The sequence below is a fragment of the Antedon mediterranea genome, chromosome 9 (genome assembly GCF_964355755.1).
Source record: "Antedon mediterranea chromosome 9, ecAntMedi1.1, whole genome shotgun sequence".
NCBI lineage: Eukaryota > Metazoa > Echinodermata > Crinoidea > Comatulida > Antedonidae > Antedon > Antedon mediterranea.
The window spans coordinates 15199450-15219406 of NC_092678.1; the positions used below are offsets into that span (position 1 = coordinate 15199450).

Below are 19957 nucleotides of genomic sequence, written 5' to 3' on the forward strand. Positions count from 1 at the left end.
AAAAAATTTAAAAAATAAATAAATAAATTAGAAAGAAACACAAAGAAGCCTTATAAACACACGTTCGGTTACACACAATCTACTTTTAAGAAATATACACGGTAAAATAAATATTACGTAAAAAATAAAATAAACAAACACTTACTTCTACGTCATCAATACACAAATTAGCCGATAGCTCCTGCACTATCTCAATAGCATTATTGCAAATATCCGAAAGTGAGAGGCTATCGGCTTCAGAAACACTCTGGCTAACATCCAAATCAAGATCCTGGTCATTAAATACGAAATCTTCTAGTAGTCCAATATCGGGGATAACATCGTCGGTATCGATATTTTCGACATTATTCCGCGATAAACTAACGATAGCTTCAACTGCTCTCTGGCATTCGATAAACAAGCTATCGTTAGAATCGGAAGATGATGATGATGATACGTAATGAGCCAATGTAAAAAAAATCAGTAATAAGTCTTGGATAATCAGTAAGTAAGCGAATGAAAAATTACCCACACTTACGTTGTTTTGATACCATCCCATGACACTAATTAAATTAAAAAATATAATATGCAAACAAAGGTACTTAGAACTTCCTTTAGGAAATGTGTCCGCTAATAAGATTGGTCAAACAACCCTTAAATAATTAGGAAGACCTTCCCACAACAGTGACCATTAGATTTAAATAAAACCCTTATAGTTACTATGGACGAATGAACTCGACGCAAACAAAGAATATATTATATTCTATGACGCAACACAATTTCCACCATTGAATTATAATTCCTTTACTTCTAATTTGGCTATCAACATATTTCTACTGTACTGTAGTGTATAATGTTGTATAATGAAATAAATATTTGAGATTGAGTTCATGTTTTAAACGCTTTATGTAACGTCCACCAACCCATGATCTTTCTCTATTACTACAGCATCGACGATCCTGAATTCAAAATTGCTAGGTCTAGCCCCCCGTTAATCATCAGCGCACACATCCATGTAGCCTGGCTCCGTCGATAGGCAATCGCGATGTGAAAAAAATCCCAATTCCTTATACGATGACGTCATACGCGTACCAGCACCCCATTGGCTGATTATGACTTAATGCAATTTTACCGTCGGTACCTTTAGTAGACGGAAGTTAGGATACGGTACCGTATCTTTAGCCACGGCGTAATTTTAATTATAATATTTTATGATGGCCTAAAATGGGGGCTGTATTTTATTATTTAAATTACAGTATTACTATTATTTTTTAATAATATATGCCTACTACTAGCCTAGGCATATATTCAGCCTACTAAATCAAATAATAAATGAAAAATAAAATAATAATACTGATTAAAAAAATGATTTTTTTGGGGGGTCAGATCATCAGGCTAGGCCGGCCAGTATGGAACGCCTCCTCTGCCTTCAGTTCACATTTATCATGCAGTACACACCAATCGTCATGCAGTACACACCAATCGTCATGCAGTACACACCATTGGTCATGTAGTACACACCAAACATCATGCAGTACACACCAAACATCATGCAGTACACATCAATCGTCATGCAGTACACACTGAACATCATGCAGTAGACACCAATGGTCATGCAGTACACACCAATCATCATGCAGTACACACCAATGGTCATCCAGTACACACCAATGGTCATGTAGTACACACCAATCGTCATGCAGTACACACCAATCGTCATGCAGTCAAATATTGCGTAATTTATACCGCCACCTATAGACAAAATCGAATATCACGTGACGTTTATTAGACTATAATTGAGAAGCTTCTCGCTCAACTTAATTTTATTAGGAGCAACGAATACGAAAGGAAACTTTATAAAGCTTTTTTTCCTCACCTGTTATTACGCTTGTGCGAGAGCAAGTGAGATGGTACGGATCAATAATCCGGAACACGTCCTAAACTTTGCGACATTACCATATCACACACTAAGGTCACCTTCCATTAATTCCTTCATATTTCAAACCGGAGCTCCAGTACTTAAAGATGTATTGTCCCCCTGAAAAAAAAATTTTTTTCAATATTTTTGTTGAATAGGCCATTTTAATTGCACATAAAAGTTATTCACTTTGACCTCAATTTGGATTGAAAAAAATAATTTTTTACACGGAAAAATCGCAATTTAATGCAAAAATTAACCAACCGGAAGCTATTTGTCTGGAAGACAAATGTGTTCCGGTTTAATTTAACCCTTGACCTGAGTTAGCTCATAAATATTCATATTGTATGGATACATCATGTGGATGATGATGCTTTCCAAATCAACAGCCAACAACGATAGCAATGCATGCGTGCGAGAGAGTCGAGTAGTGATGCGAGACGAATCTTGAAGAAAACACGAAAACTATAGCTAGCAGAATGCTAAGTTAGAATTACAGTTGGTAACTTTGATGTTGAATCTTATTCATTTAGGTGAGTTTTTGTTTCGCTAACAGGAGAGGCCTAGCTCCGAATTTGCTGCTACTGTACTACTACTTCTGTCTCTAGAAGTAGAGTGTAGTAGGCCTAGGCAGGGTGTCTAGTTAGGCAGTACACTGCTAGCTAGGGCTACAGTAGACCACCACCAGAAGGGATGTATTTTTGTTTTAATCATGATGAATTGGTTTAATTTTTAAAGATTTCAACTATCTATTCGGCAGTGAAAATTAAAAAAAAAAGAAAATCTTAATATTGTTTTGGATGTTTTACTGATGCAATATTTAAAAAATATTTTCTGTATCAAATGCAATAGGTTCAAATTAACATTCCGCAAATAAACATTTTATGCAGATATTTTGACACAAATTCCTTTTTTTTTTAGGTTGATTGAACAATAAGAGCAGGTAGTGAGAAACATAAAATGTATCGTACAGTGGCAACATTCACAATTTATTGAAACGTTTCTTACTATTAAAATGACACTTTGTAATGGATGTGAGCGATCTTAGAAGACTATAGCTGTCGTAATTACTGCCATTAATCAACACATTGATAATTTAGACAAATTGACACAAAAAACAATACAGGAATTCAATAAGATATACTGTATATATATATTTTATTAACTCCTTTTGAACTGTAATATTTACAGTAAAATTGTGAAGTGTAAGTAAATTTGAAGAATTTATCCTGTGTACTGAACTGTTGTAGTAGGTTTTTTTTTATTTATTGAATGTTATGTTTACAAAATAATGTACTGTACATATACAGTAATACAAAAAAAAATTATACAATATTCTACAAGCTGGACAAGAACATATTGGCCGAATGCAGCAGGAGAGTCAGAAATATTTTTCCTGCAATGCAATCATATTCCAATACCGAGTCTATCATTGTTGTCTTTGGGTGACCTCTGTTCCAGTCTTCATCAGCTCAACGTCTTTAAAAAAAGTAAAAGCAAAGTATGAAAATCTGGAAAAAATAGATCATGCATATTTGGTGCAAAATTGGGCTAGTGAAATTGCTTACTTTGACATAGTCAAATAAGTATACTACCTTTCTATGGTAATTAAAACACATTACTTATAATGTTATAACTTATAAAAAGAGAAAATAAATATTTGACTTACTACAGTACAGAGAAAATTTGTTGTTTGTGTTGTAAAATGGCTAAGCTGGCTTTTCCCCTCTGTCTACTTGTACAGTGCTGCTGGAAGGTTCTCAATTTCAGGCTTGTATTGCAACCATTTTCCCTGAAAAATGTTTGTTTTATTTTTATCATAAAAATTAGTTAAATTAAACAAGCTTCAACTGTAAATATATATGGTACAGCAAGCTGGCTGTATTTTCGGAATGTAGCTAAGATTGATGGCATATAGCCTAGGCCAGTCTATGAAGAGTACAATGTATAGGGCCTAGCTGGGCATCTTCTGCAGGTACCCGATTGTCACAGTCTGCTTGCTACTAGCCTAGTAATATGCAGCAGCATGTATTAATCTAGGCCTAGCCCTGAACTGAAAAAATCCCAGGCTAAGTTAATTAATTTACCTTCCTGATATTATTGCGTTATATATATTATTATATTTAAAATAACCGTCTAGGCCTACTTACCGACAAATTAACAGCTCAGCTTTACATATTTATACGATCAGGCCATGGAAACCCACATAACAGTCGAATCGCGTCGATCTATGGTGGTGTTGTTGTACATACAACGTGCATCGTCCATTGTTAGATCAGATCTCTGCTGTGTGGATGCTCATTAACATATCATGCATATGTATGAGTTAGCTCTACCGGCCTAATTTCTGAGCCGATGAGTTCGAAAAAATGGTAAACTTATTTTGATTTTTTTATAAGCGAAATCAATATTTTTTTCGGATTTTTTTTCGGTGGAAGTGAATAACTTTATGTTAACTACAAAACGGTCTATTCAAAATTTGATTTTTTTCATCTTTATTTTTCATTTTTTGGGGGACAATACATCTTTAAGGAAAAATTCATACGTTAAAAGAAGCCGCGTTACACACACCCGGTACAACACACACTCGTTCAGAATCGGAAGGGCCACGCAAATTTGGGACCTGGGCGCAAGTGAACAAGAAATTAAAGCTACCGGAAGATGGATAAGCGACGCATATATACGATATATCCGACCCTACTGCGTAACTCTTAGTAATGACTAATAAAAATCTACATTTGCATTATAACTCACTTACATCCATGCGTTTTTTTTTTTATTCTTTCAGTATTGTTTATTGGCGATGTGTTAGTACAACTTTGCTCCCATTGCAGTGCACGGTAGTGGAGACATCGGATTAGCCTTGGGTGGAAGGTGCAGATGCTCAACATACTGCCATGAAGTATCTGCGTATACTTTCATGCAGAGCATGGTTGTATTATTGGTGATTTTTGTACCTATCAGTCTCTTTGGAGAGTTTCATGTGGGTAAGTGAACATTCTTCCTTGTTTCCTGCACTTTGGTGGGCTGCTCTTGGCGGTCTTCCTTATTTTCCTTAAATGTTGTGTTCCACAAGTTTCAAATTATTAGTATTATATTACATTCAAATGTCACATTTATATCAACATGCAAAGTATATATTATTATTGCATCAAAAGCCATTACTTTATTTATTTATTATCTATTATCACAGACACAAATCAACCAAATAGCTAAATGAAGACTCCGTATAGCAATTAAGATGTTGAGGTGAGTTATAAAGTTGAAGAACAACACTATAGGCATACGAATATTAAATACTTTTTTCTAACGAGGCTATAAACAAAGGTATCATTCTTTCGTTAATGTATTGATGTAATTCATGCTATATCCGATATCTTTACAATTACAGATTAAAAAACGCATTCGAGATTAATAACTTGCAAACAATTAAAGAATTATGTGAAAGAGAGCAAGATATTTTGAAAACCCAAACACAGGTAAAACAAAGGATAGGTTTTTCATATTATTACTGATAAGAAATTATTGTCATTCAATTAGTTCCAAGAAGACCATACATTAAGTAAATTGTAAAACGTTAATCATTATGCCTATATTCAAATGTAATGATTACTGTATAATACCCTGGATCAATAACACATGCTTCATTGACGAATGCTGCAAATTAAATAAATAAACTTAGTGACAATATTAATCACTACTTACTGTTAATGTTTGTCATATAATTATTATAATAATAATAATTTATTGGAAATTTCACTTTTACAACAGTGGCACACTTTGATGATAAACGTGCGTCCAAATTATGAGATCGATGTGTACAGTTACTGTAGAGGGTTGGCCGATTAGTTAGACGGTCAGAAAGAAAGTTTAAAGTCAAGAGCCATTTTTTGTATGTGAAAAAAAAACTTCAAAAACATAATTGAGTTCATGTAAATCCAATCTAGTAAGACTGTAACTGCTCTTGGGCTCGGAGCAAGTTTGGAATGTAGAGGGCGTCGTTTAGTCAAGTCACACAAACGCGAACAAGGCAACACTATGACCATCAGTTAAACAATCTTCAATTTATTATGTTCCAACCGTGTCTGTCTGACTACCTTTATTAGTTCGTTCGGTGACTAAAATACAAAGTATAAATACAAGTTACCATAAAATAAAACTGAAGTAAAAGAATCATACAAATCGTCACAAAGCACATATTATAATCGTCTAACATAAATTCCTTCATTATCGTCATCATTCAATGCTTACGCTCAATTATTATATTAAATTCCGTATTACTTAACTTCTTCGGTTACCGTACTAATCATAGTAATACATTAAAAAATGGCAAACAATGTGAACAGTATCATCATCTGAATTACAGCAAATACAAACAATTAATTAACATGTCAATCAATAATATGCATAGAACAAGTCCTTACGTGAATATGACCGCTATAAGCCTCAAATCTTATGTCAATATTCTCCTTTCAAACATTATCTCAATTCTGTAACAATAATCAACATAAATATATTGATAGAAATTTGTCTAAAATATAACACAACACATGATAAATGCATAGGAAATTTCAATTAAAACTGATCATGAGACCATGATAAAACATGTCTAAATCCTTCTCTAATTAACACGCACATAGTTTAGTTTACTTAAAACGACACAAAGAATGCTTTTATTCATCCACAAGAAATATCTTGAATAATTAAGATAAGCAGAGATCCAGTAATTTAGTTAACCAATCATTAACCAATGGCCAAATGCATCACAATACAATAGAACTTCCCTGCATAGCTAATGAATATTCATGAGCTGTGAAATCGGTCAGCGTACCATTGCTACAGCGGTAAGATCAAATATGATATTCAATACATGGAATAGCTTAACAATTCTAGGCTTAAATCATATAATATCTTCACGTCGATGAACAGTAATAACATGTGTATAGTCTAGGCATGTCTATAAAATGTTGAAAACAGTAATACATTAGTTAAATGCCTGTTTAGAATCGTATAAAATTATGCTCAATGTTAACATTCCATTGAAACAATGGACTCATCATGGCGAATATACAAATCAACATGTCAACACCTGATTAAATCTTTAATTACTAAGCGAATCGATTCGTAAAGAATCCTAAAACTACTTATTTATAAACTTTAACTCACTAGTAATCATCTGCAACTGAACACAATGTGTAATTTGGCATTTACGCTTGCAAATCTGGCATTTTCTACCATCAATAAACCCACGTGCATCGACGACTGATGCTAGTTGCTCTCTGCCGACGCGAAGTCGAAGTTCGTTCTACCTCACAAATACAATTTCAAACGCTGGGGGCGCGCTGCATGGGAAAGATCTAACAAAGACTTTTTCGAAATAATTATACAGATAATTCATAATGTTGACTGGACTCACATTTCTTTGACAATTGGCAATATCAACTATGTATTCACTTTTTTCACTTATTATTATAGTTATAACAATTATTTACTTCAGGGTTGTACAATAGCTATTTGTTTGTGAGTATAAATGTAACTGATTTTAGTCATGCCATAACAGTGTTGAATTTACAACAGTTGTCAATGTGACATGAATAAAAAACATGTTTACATTACAGCTGTAATCTATATTTATAAACTACATGATTATGATTTCTTTCTAGTTTGGAGACACTCCACTACATAGTTATTTACGATGTGCCAACCCTACAACAGAAATAGTGGCTTGTCTCATAAAGCACGGCGCATCAGTAACGTCACAAAATTTGGTAATGTACCGTACACAAAATAATAATGGTCGTTATGTCGTTATTATGAAAACAGAACGCCTATCTGTTCCAGCAAACACCTCATTTCATTTATAATTTGTCATTTATAATTAAAATTAATTATGTAGAATTAAATTTTGCAAATTTTAGAAGCAGTTATTGAATGAAACAATAAACGAAGACATGCCATAACCGACATGTGTTTTTAGAAACAATGTTACTTTGCATAAAGTAATTTATAAACATCATTATAATCGATTGTCATTCACATATTGTTGTTCACATATTGGACTTCAATTTATATGTCCAGTTTGTTTAAGTTGGTTTATTATTATTTGCAGATGATGTAGTTTTATTTTCCTATTCTAAAGTTGGTCTACAAAATCAAATACATTTTCTTGCAAAATATTGCACTGTAAATAAGTTAAAAAATAAAGCTATGGTGTTCCGAAATGGTGAAAAATGGTACATAAATGATGTCAATATAGAAATAGTAAAAGAATATAAAAATTAAGGTTATTATTTTAACAATAAGGGGATTGGAAAATAAACAGGCGGAAAAGGGTTATGTTCAATGTGAGAAGTAAAATGTTAAATTTGGGCTTTTCGTCTGCAAAAATACAGTCTGAGCTTTTTGATAGACAAGTCGTTACAATACTATTGTACGATAGTGAACTTGGGTGGGGGGAGAATGAATGTAAATGTATTGAAAATGTACTCATAAAAAACAGTGTAAATTTGTTCTGAACGTCCCACAATCATGCCTAGAAAAAGGTGCGCGTAATGAACAAGGTAGAATTAAGATTAATTACTATCAAATATCGAGAATGATCAAGTATTAGATACAAATTAATAAAATGGAAAATAATAGATAACCAAATATATGCTACCAAACTCAAAGATCGTGGGGGGGGGGGGGGGGAATGGAAACAACTGTTGGGCGTTCGAAATAAAACATGTTCTGGATAATTTCGGTTGTGGTTATATGTGGAATAGTTTAATCAATGAAAAAATGTTACCTCACAAAGAATTAGGGATGTTGCATTGCAGAAATCAAATGAAAAAAATTAGTAATAATACACGTCTCAATTTTTATAAAAATATTAGGTTTGACAATTTTTACGTTTATTATTTAAGTTTTAAGTAGAGAACACAAATATCACGCTTTAGATAATCGTGCCATAATATGTTGATTGAAAGGGGGCGACATTTAAAAATGAATCGAGAGTGTAGAATATGTATGTTTTGTGATCAATTAAGTTTAGAAGATGAAAAGCATTTTCTTCTTTACTGTCCATCTATATAAAAACATTAGGACAAAATATAATGTTAAAGAATATGTTTGTAAACAATGAAACCCAAATAATTAAGTATTTTGCAACCTATTTATGCAAAGATTATGAAAAGAGAAAAACCTGTATGTCCGAAAATAATATAGGTTTTATTATGTGAGGCCATTGTTTTTTTAAAAAAAAGAAAGAAAGAAAGAATAATAAAATAATCAACCCTTGAAATAATTTTATTTGGGTCCTATTTTATATAAAGGCGTACATTTTCTTTTTTTGATTCAATCAAGTACGATAGAAAAGTACAAAATAACAAAGTGCTTTACGACGTTTTGCAAGCGTACCGGTTTTCAAGTAGTCTGATTGTTAGTTGCGTTGATGTTTGTTAGTACGGAATGCTATATGTAACAAGCCAGATGTGTTGTACATAAAGTACGAATGAATGTAGCTGCATTTTATTGGTTTGTACACTCAGAAGATTTTGTCATGACAATGTAGAATTTACAACCATTATCAATGTGACATGACCGAAAAATATGATTTCATTACATCTGGAATTGATATTTATAAACTACATGATTATGCTTTCTTTCTAGTATGGAGACACTCCACTACATAGTTATTTACGATGGCCCAACCCTACAACAGAAATAGTGGCTTGTCTCATACAGCATGGCGCAGTAGTAACGTCACAAAATAAGGTAACATACAATTATAGTAGGTATTATTATGCCAGTATTAAATAAAACATTACCGGTATCGGTTCAAGCAAACATCTCTATTCCATTTATGACGTCTCATTTATAATTAATATGAATGTTTTATAATTAGTTTTCACAAATTCAAAAACAGTTATTAAATAAAAAAAATAATCAATTAAAACTATATTTTGTAGACATGCCATAAACGACATGTGTTTGTAGAAACAATATTACATTGTAGACTAAGTGCGTCTCGCTAATTATGACATCATATAATCGATTGTCAACCACACATTGTATTACAATTATAGTAGCCCTTCATTGCATCTTTGTATTTTTTTAAAAGCTGGTTAGAATATAATTATTAACTATTGAAAACATTTCATTTCGGTCCTAATTTATATGTAGGAGAGCTTTTATTTAATCAAGTACGATATTAAATACGAATTAAAAACGTACTTACTTCGACGTTTTGCAAGCGTTTCGTTTTTCAAGTAGAATGTGGTTAGTTACGTTGACATTGATCAGTACATGTACGGCATGCTATATGTAACAAGCCAGATGTGTTGTATATAAAGTACGAATGAATGTAGCTGATTATTATTGTTTTGTACATTCAGATGATTTTGTCATGACAATGTAGAATTTACAACCATTATCAATGTGACATGACCGAAAAATATGATAGCATTACAGCTGGAATATATATTTATAAACTGCATGATTATGATTTCTTTCTAGCTTGGAAACACTCCACTATATAGTTATTTACGATGGTCCAACCCTACAACAGAAATAGTAACTTTTCTCATACAGCATGGCGCAGTAGTAGCGTCACAAAATAAGGTAACGAACAATTATAGTGGGTATATTATGCCATTAATAAAACATTACCGGTATCGGTTCCAGAAAACATTTCTATTCCATTTATGACGTCTCATTTATAATTAATATGAATTATTCGGAATTCGTTATTTCAAATTCAAAAACAGTTATTAAATATAATAACAAAATTAATTAATTAAAACTATATTTTGTAGACATGCCATAAACGACAGGTGTTTGTAGAAACAATATTACATTGTAGACTAAGTGCGTCTCGCCAATTATGTCATCATATAATTGACTGTCAACCACACATTTGCATTACAATTATAGTAGTCTTTCATTGCATCTGTGTATTTTTTTAAAACTGGTTAGAATATAATTATTACCTCTTGAAAACATTTCATTTCGGTCCTTATTTTTATGTAGGAGTACATTTTTTGTTTTGATTTAATCAATCGAGGTCGAGAGGGCGCACTAGCGGTGGTTGGTCGTGTTTGTGATTTTGTAGTCTGGAGAACTTTTTACTATCATTATTTTTACACTTTTCGATCGCAAGTATTTAAAAAACATAACGCTATTTGCTCTTTAGTATTATTGCTGGACGGATTCATAGAAAATAAGCCTTTTTGTTCAAGGATTGTTGTGATTTTTAAGGATGGCTAGTGGAGGCTATATTGGAGGTGGTGGTAGGCCTAAGACAGCTCGTAAGCTTAGGTCGGCGTTAACCCCAGCGGGGGATGATTCGATACCTCATCTAGGCCTATGTGGTAGTTGTAGTAAAGCTGTTGATAATCAATCAGTAACGTGTGGCATGTGTGGGTTTTGTTTTCATTGTTCATGTCAAGACGTAGGAAAGTCTTTATTTGATGTTATTTCATCTGGTGAACAGGGCCTTCATTGGTATTGTCGTACCTGTAATAAGTCTGCCTGTGGTTTTTTGAAAGCGTTGTCGACGATCGGTAAAACACAAGAAAATATTCTCAAATACATAAAACGTATAGATGAAACTATCACACGAAATTCAAGTGATATTGCTGATCTCAAGGCTAAGGATTCAACTGATAAGATTGATTTGTTAACAGCAATAAATGAGAGATTTGAAGATGAAGCTGAGAAGGAAAGAAGAAGGTGTAACCTAATGTTATATAATATTGAGGAAAATACAAGTAGTGATCCCATGATCCGCAAACAACATGACTTATCTGTTATCCGTTCTTTTTGTAACGGTTCAGTTGATATCGACGCCGAAATGAAAGTTATCTATCGTGTTGGAAAAGCTGAGAAGGATATTAAGAGGCCTTTGAAATTAGTTTTCAGAAAGGAATCTATTAAACGTCAAGTTTTTTCTTTAGCAATTCAAAAGGGTTTTGCTGTTAGTAATGATAGAACCATGAAAGAAAGAGAAGCATTCACTAAGTTAAAAGGTGAATTAAACACGCGATTAGATGCAGGTGAGAAAGACATAGTTATCCGAAGTGGGAAGATTGTGAAGCTTTTTCGTTCCCAATAAAGAAAATAAAAACAGAAAGTTCTCTAATTTAAAAGAAAGTACGTTTTCCAATCAGAAATTTAACTTTTGGTACTCAAATTGTGATGGTTTTCTAAATAAGAAGTCAGAGTTACTTTCCCGTTTGGTTTCAGAAAAAGGTGATTTTATTGCATTGACAGAGATTTTACCAAAGCATTGTTTATACCCGCCACTGGTAAATGAATTTCGTGTCCAAGGTTACCAAGCAGTTTTTTCGAATGAGGATTTTACTTCTGGTCGTGGTGTTTTAATTTATGTCAGAAATGGAATTTCAGTTTCTCAAATTTTCTTTAAGAAGAATAAGTTTGTAGAGTCAGTTTGGGTTAGAGTAAAAGAAGTAAAAACGGATCTTTTATTAGGTTGTGTTTACCGTAGCCCGACTTGTAGTATGGATAATAATATCAAGCTGAACTCATTGTTCCGTGAAGTATATAAATCATCTTTTTCTGATTTAATCGTTGTCGGCGATTTTAACTATAAAAGTATTAACTGGGAATTAAATTGTGTGTCTTCGGAAGATGGAGATTCCAGCAGAAGTTTCTTTGACACCATCAACGATCTATTTTTAATTCAACACGTTATGGAACCTACTAGATACAGAGAAGGCGAAACACCCAATGTTTTGGATCTGGTTTTTACAGACAAAGAGAATACTATAAATGGCATTATGCAGTCTCCACCACTGGGTAAAAGCAACCATATGATGTTACAATTTTCATTGGATCTTGTAAGAGATGACAGAATTGAACCAAATATTCGAAGTTACAGGCATGGTAACTATGATTTGCTGCGCGAGAAAATTGGTTTGGTAGATTGGGATGTGGTTTTCAATGACAAATCAGGTATTCAATCGTGGGACGAATTCGAGCATATACTTGCGAAGAATATTGATGAGTGTATCCCGATGAGGAAGGTTTGCCACGGAAGAAAACCCCTTTGGATGAACAAAAAAATTGAAAAGCAGATTGCCAAAAAGAATAAATGTTGGAAACAGTATGTAAAGGCCAAGAGAAAACAAAAAGTATGTATGTCAGCAAAATGGTCGAAGTTTGTCCAAGTAAGAAATCAAACAGTAGATCTGATTCGATGTAGTAAATCTGACTTCGAAAATAAAATAGCAATTGAGATCAAATCTAATGAAAAGTCTTTTTGGAGGTATCTCAGTTCTCAAATCAATATAAAGTCTGGTATACCCAACTTTGATAGTAATGGAAGGCATGTGTCTGATGACAAGGATAAGGGTAATTTTGCTAAACACGTTTTTTAGTAGTGTATTTGTCGATGAAAATGTTTCGAATGTACCGGCTGTTGATGACATTTCAGAGGATTTTTTATCTCAAGTTGACTTTCCTTGTGACGAAATCTTAAATATTTTGAATTTTTTGAATCAACGTTAAATATTACTAAAACAGCTGGACCTGATGGTATTCACCAACGCATCTTAGTCGAACTAAAGGATATCATTTGCTACCCCTCCATATTATTTTTACGAAATTGTTTAAAGAAGGAGCCGTCCCTAATAGTTGGAAACGGGCTACAGTGGTACCGATTTTTAAAAAAGGAGTGAAGTCTGACCCAAGCAACTATAGACCTGTGAGTTTAACTTCGGTAGTTGGTAAAATTATGGAGAGAATTATCAGGAAGGAATTATTGGACTTTCTTGAACATCACTCACTTATTTGTTATGAGCAATTTGGTTTCCGGCAAGGTCGTTCCTGTGCTTTACAATTACTTGATGTTCTTGAAAACTGGTTTTCTTATTTTGATAATCAAGATTGTTTTGATTTTATCTACCTTGACTACAAGAAGGCTTTCGATAGTGTGCCTCATCATAGACTCCTTCTGAAAATGAGTGCATTGGGTATTAGAGGTAAACTTCTAAACTGGTTTCAAGAATTTCTTAACGATAGACAACAACGGGTTAGTGTCAATGGATGTGTTTCAGATTGGGCTGATGTTCGTAGTGGTATCCCACAAGGAAGCGTCGTTGGACCTGTTCTTTTCATTATGTTTATAAATGATTTACCTTCTGTTATTTCTTCCTCTGTACGCATGTTTGCAGATGATACTAAATTGTATAGAGTAGTTAACACTGTGAATGATGCTCAAGTTCTACAAGAAGATTTAGAGAAAGCATGTGACTGGTCTGACAAATGGCAATTACCTTTTAACGAGGGTAAGTGCAAAGTAATGCACTTTGGGAAGAAAAACAACAAACATCTGTATGCCATGCGTGGTTTCTTATTGAATGAAGTTGATCATGAAAAAAACCTCGGTGTTACTATTGACTCTAAACTTGTTTTTAATGTACGTGTGGCAGATGTAGCAATGAGAGCAAATCGGAAGTTGGGCATGGTATATCGAGCTTTCAAGTTTTTAAATATGGATGAGTTTCTTCGTTTATATAAAGCTATTATTCGTCCAACCTTGGAATACTGCAACGTTGTTTTTAACTCGCTACATTGTAAGGAGGAAGACCTATTGGAAAAAGTTCAAGAACGTGCCACCAAGCTTATTTTTTCCATTCGTCATTTACCTTATTCAGAAAGGCTGAAAATTCTCAACCTACCTACTCTCGCATACTGAAGGCAAAGAGCTCATTTGATACAGATTTTTAAAATTTTACATGGAGTGGATAGTATTTCTGCCAATTCTTTTTTTTGAGAGTAATGTTAGAACACGTGGTCATTCTTTTAAATTAAAATTTAAGTTCTCACGCACAAATTGGATGAGGGACTCATTTGGTCGAAAAGCTATTATATTATGGAATTCGTTATCGGAGGATGTAGTAGCTTCAAGATCAACCAATCAATTTAAGTCCGGTCTTGAACGGGCATGGTCCAACCACCCTCTTAAATTTGCGCCATATTCAAGAGTTGATGTAATTATCAAGAAGGGCTTATAGGCATAGCCTAGCCTCGACTCCGGACCCAGCATTGCTGAGCTCCGGAAACAAGTAAACAAGTAAGTAAGTAAGTACAATATACAAGTACGAAATAAAAACGTACTTACTTCGACGTTTTGCAAGCGTTTCGTTTTCCAAGTAGAATGTTGTTGTTAGTTCCGTTGACATTGGTCAGTACATGTACGACATGCTATGTAACAAGCCAGAATATTATGTGTTGTATATAAAAAAGAATGAATTTGAATTTACAATAATTATCAATGTGACATGACCGAAAAACATGATTACATTACAACTGAAATTAATATTTTGTAAAATACATGAATATGATTTATTTCTAGTTTGGATACACTCCACATACGTATTTACGATATGCCGATCCTACAACAGAAATAGTGACTTGTCTCATGCAGCATCACGCATCAGTAACATCATAAAATGTGGTAATCCACATTCAATTATTGTAGGTCGTTATGTCGTTATTATGAAAACAATATAGTTAGTATTACTTATTTATAATTATTTATTGCGAATTTTAAAAGCAGTTATCGAATGAATGAAAAATTAATGAAGACATGTCATGAACGACATGTGTAGAAACAATTATGAAATCATAATAATCGATTGAATCAGCCAATTTTTTCTTCGAAATTATTTATTCTAACAAACAATTGATGCAAATATCAACTTACTGTCAAACTTAGCACTAGCCACACGATCATTACAGTTCTCTATCCTCGGTATGAGATATGAATATGTAGTAGATAATGACATTATGCTAACCTTCCGATAATCAGTGCAAAAACGATACGATTTATCTTGTGTTGGAAGTTATACGAATACACATGGGGAATTCCAAGCACTGTAACTAGGCTCTATGATATCATTTCTAATCATACCGTCACTCGTCACTCGTCACACGAACCGCACAGCTGTTCCAGAAATATGAATTAAGTGCAGCGCCCCCAACGTTTCATAGCGTTTTATGGAGTAGCGATTCCGAAAACATATTGTATACAAACCACACGAGGAACCCGGAAGCAATCAAGCATAAAACGACTGTTTTTTAATAGCAAATAAAAACAAATAAAGACCGCAAAAGTCAGAAAAATAATGAATATTCATTAGAACAACCCTGGATGAAGGTGAAAAACATGTTGTCGTCGTTTTATCACGTGGATTTTAAGAGGTAATGTAATTGAAAATTGTACACCCAACGCCAGTTTTTTTCTCAAGTGATACCTTTAAAAAGTAGGTATAAATGTTGTTTTCCATATCAGTTTAAAAATATTTTTTTCTGTTGAATTCTTTGATTTAGTTGAATACTTTAGTTATCCTTGAATGTTTTAACAAGGATCGTATTCATATAGCCTGGCTGGATTTTTTCCTATGCTAGCTTATAATAGGCTATGCCCAGGCCCCCTTGCGTGGTTAAAACCAGCTGTGTAAGACTAATGGCTGTTTATTTTTAACACGTAAACATGTATATTCGGAGTGCCTGAGTGACAGTTGACCTGTTATAAAGCTGATTAATTACTTGTTCCTGGTCCTAATTAAAAATTAGGCCTAGTCTAGGCCTAAGCTTTTTTAATAATCATTCATATTGGGAGAGGAGTACAGAGTAGGCCAGGATACAGGCCTAGCTAGGCCTATATTATATATAGGCTAGGCTACATCATCAGCAGGTTAAAGGCTAGCAGCCTACCTAGCATGTCTTAGTCAAAGATCTGTAATATATTAATAGAAAGAAGCTATAGAGTACTGTGACATTAGATATTTAATCATAAATGCATATTTCTTTCATATTTGCATTGTATTATATATGCAATCACAATCTAAATCAGTAAATAACATCAATTTCCGTTATCCCCATGTTGTGACACATGCAATGTTATTGAGAATGATAAACATATGTTAGTAGAGTGCATAACAGTAAAATGTTTATGGAGAGAGATAAACGAAATAATTAGAGCAGTAAGCATACATATTCCTGTTTTTTCTTTCAAAAGACTTTTATTTGAAACTGACAATAATTACGTAAATAAATTATACACTTTAGGAGCATTTTGTATTTATAAAGTAAAGATATTAAGTTTATTGGAAAAAGAAAAAAAAAATCAATCTCCTACAAATGTTTAAATCTGAAAAAAAGATAAGAAATATGTAAATCTGCAGGTATACTGTATATGCTCAACCAGATTAAGGAAGAAAATATGTAAATGAGATACCATGAATGATGAATCTATTATGTTTTTTTTTTTTTTTTTTTTTTTTTTTTCTACTATACTGTATATTTTGTAAATATGTATACCTTGATGATTTGAAAACAAAAAGACAAAATGTGAAAAGCTTTTTATAGATTGATGATAAAAAAAAATGATGAAGGATAAGAAGGTTTAGGTTTAAGTGGTGAAGTGTTTTCATCAAAGCTTTCATATTATAGGTATATACCGTATATATGTAATTTGCACATTCTTACTGCATGTGGAATTTTGAAATGATAAAATGGTTAAAAAGAAAAAAAAAATGTCAATTTTTTTTAATGGATCATTAAACACAAATGTTGTTAAATGATAATGTATGTATAAAAAAATAATGGAATAAATAATAAGTAAAAAAAAATAATTGAATGAACCCACATAGGAAAAAAAAAGTTAAATGAAACTTTGATGGGTTATACTGTAGATGCAAAAAAGGATAATCTGTTGGAAATAAATTTTGTAAACATTTAAAGATAAAAAAAAATCAATGTTAAAGGATGAGGAAAATATAATGTTAACAGTAAAAAGTTAGTAAGTAATTAGTATAACTGAGAATATGCACTGTTTAAATGAAAATATGTTTGCATAGATAAATCCAAAGAAAAATAAAATGGGACAAACCCATGGGATGGATTTATTAAACATAAACGTATTATAATTGTATGAAATAAATATGCATGTAGATGAAAAAAAACCAGAAACAACTATGTAAGAAAAAATAAGCTTTGTTAATGAAAATGATAATGATAGATAATATGTATAAAAAAAGGAAACTATGTAATCAATGTGGTTAAATGATAATGTATGTATAAACAAAATAATATATGGAAATATATTTTTTTTTTTTAAGAAAATAAGTAAAAAAAAAAAAGTGGAATGAATCCACATAAGAGAAGAAAGTAAAAAAGTTAAATGAAAATTTAAGAAGTTATAGATGCAAAAAAGGATCTGCTTGTTTTGTAAACATTAAAGAACAAAAATATTAATATTAATGTTAAAGGATGAGAACAATATTATGTTAACAGTAAACATTTAGTAAGTAATGAGTATAACAGAGAATATGCATTGTTAAATGGAAATGTGGTAGATGAAAAAAATCAAAAACAACTATGTAAGAAAAAAAATAAGCTTGTTAATGAAAATGTATTACAGATAATATGTTTAAAAAGAGGAAGCTATGTAATCAATGTGATAATATGTAAACAAATGAATAAAACTCTTTAAATAAGTATATGTATACAGATGATTAAACAAACATTGTAAATATAATGATATGTATAGTGTATAGTGAAAAATATATGTAAAGAGAACAGTGGTATGGAAATAAAAGTAGGATGAACCCACATAAGATAAAAAAAAAAAAATTTCCGTTATCAATCAATAATATATATAAACCAAATTAAAATAAAATAACTTCCAAAAAATTAAATTCAATTACAATTCATATACCATTTGTTAAATATTTACAAAATCATTGTTCTAGCAATAACACAAACAAATACTACCATTCATACAGTATACTGTACATAATAATATGCAATACTGTAACAATTAACTGAGAAATAGCAAACTATTCCTCAACTTTTCTGCACTTAGTTACCGGCCTAGTTTCTTCATGCTGGATCTCAGGTGAAATAAACGTCAGATGTGACTTCATGATTTCCCACAAAACTTTTTCCATGGTACTGCTGTCGAGGAATTTATTTTTTCTAAATACCTCGTCCATTTTTTTACATAGAGGTCCAGTTTCAAATCTCTTGGTTCATAGTAGTTCGCTAAATAAAATATATAAAAGAAATATGGCATTCATTTTTATAGTATTGCATGTTTTAGACATAATTTTAAAGGTGTATAATGTAGGACTGACCAAATCTTTGACCTCTTGTTCTTTTAGATTTATTCTGTGGCCAGTCTCTGCAATCTTACTATGCTGTTTTGCCACAAGTGACACTGAGAGTTCATTTCTTAAATGCTCAAGATTCTCTTCTAAAGACTGGATTTTAATCATTGTACTTTGTAGCATGTCGATGTGCTGCAGCTTCTGATTTTCTCTTTCTTCTAGATGATCACCTGAGATTAAACAATATTGGTCAACCAAATAAATGTCAATCTGCATCAAAAATGAGCATCAAAATTATTAAATTTTAAAAATGTTAACTATTTCTTGTAGCAGATAATGATAATATATGGATAATTCATAGGAAAATAAGTTCCAGCCAAAGGTTTGCTTTATTATGCATAACATAGAATAAACAATTTTGAAATTCCATGCTCAAAGGGACAATGTATATTTAAAGGGCAACTTGACCAATTAAGTTATTATGTAATGTAGATGTAAAGTTGAAACAACATTTGAATTTACCAGTCAAGATGTCAGCATCCTGTCGCATGTTGAATATTATAACATATTGACACCTGGAAAAATAGTTGATTGAGGAAATATTTAATAAAGAAAAGAGGTATATTTATAAATTACTGTAACAATTGTTTATTTCGACAGTTATTTTATACTAACATTGTTCTTTAATATGAAGTACAAACACACATTTCATTGTTTGGAGTGTGTATTAAACTTTCTAAAGAGGTGGTTGTGATTATTTACCTACCCTGTTTAATTCAATGTCTACCAGGTATGGCCTAACAACGCTGTGCGATATTGTTTTGCTTCTTTTTTTTCACTGCCATGGTCTACAAAAGACTTGTAGGCCTTGAGATATCTACAGGCTTGAGGAATATTGTTGGTTCTGATGTCATCTTGATTACAAAAACAATAGATGCAACTG

General features: G+C 32.3%; 1 long non-coding RNA gene across 1 annotated transcript; it reads right to left on the reverse strand.

Annotated features, from left to right (window-relative positions):
• Positions 1 to 3250: 3250 nt before the first annotated feature.
• On the reverse strand, positions 3251 to 4424 carry LOC140059134 (uncharacterized). The gene is made up of 3 exons (XR_011847120.1): positions 4048 to 4424; positions 3567 to 3689; positions 3251 to 3376 (listed from the first exon to the last, which is right to left on the reverse strand). It is a non-coding gene; the product is annotated as an uncharacterized lncRNA (long non-coding RNA).
• Between the last annotated feature and the right edge of the window lie 15533 nt (positions 4425 to 19957).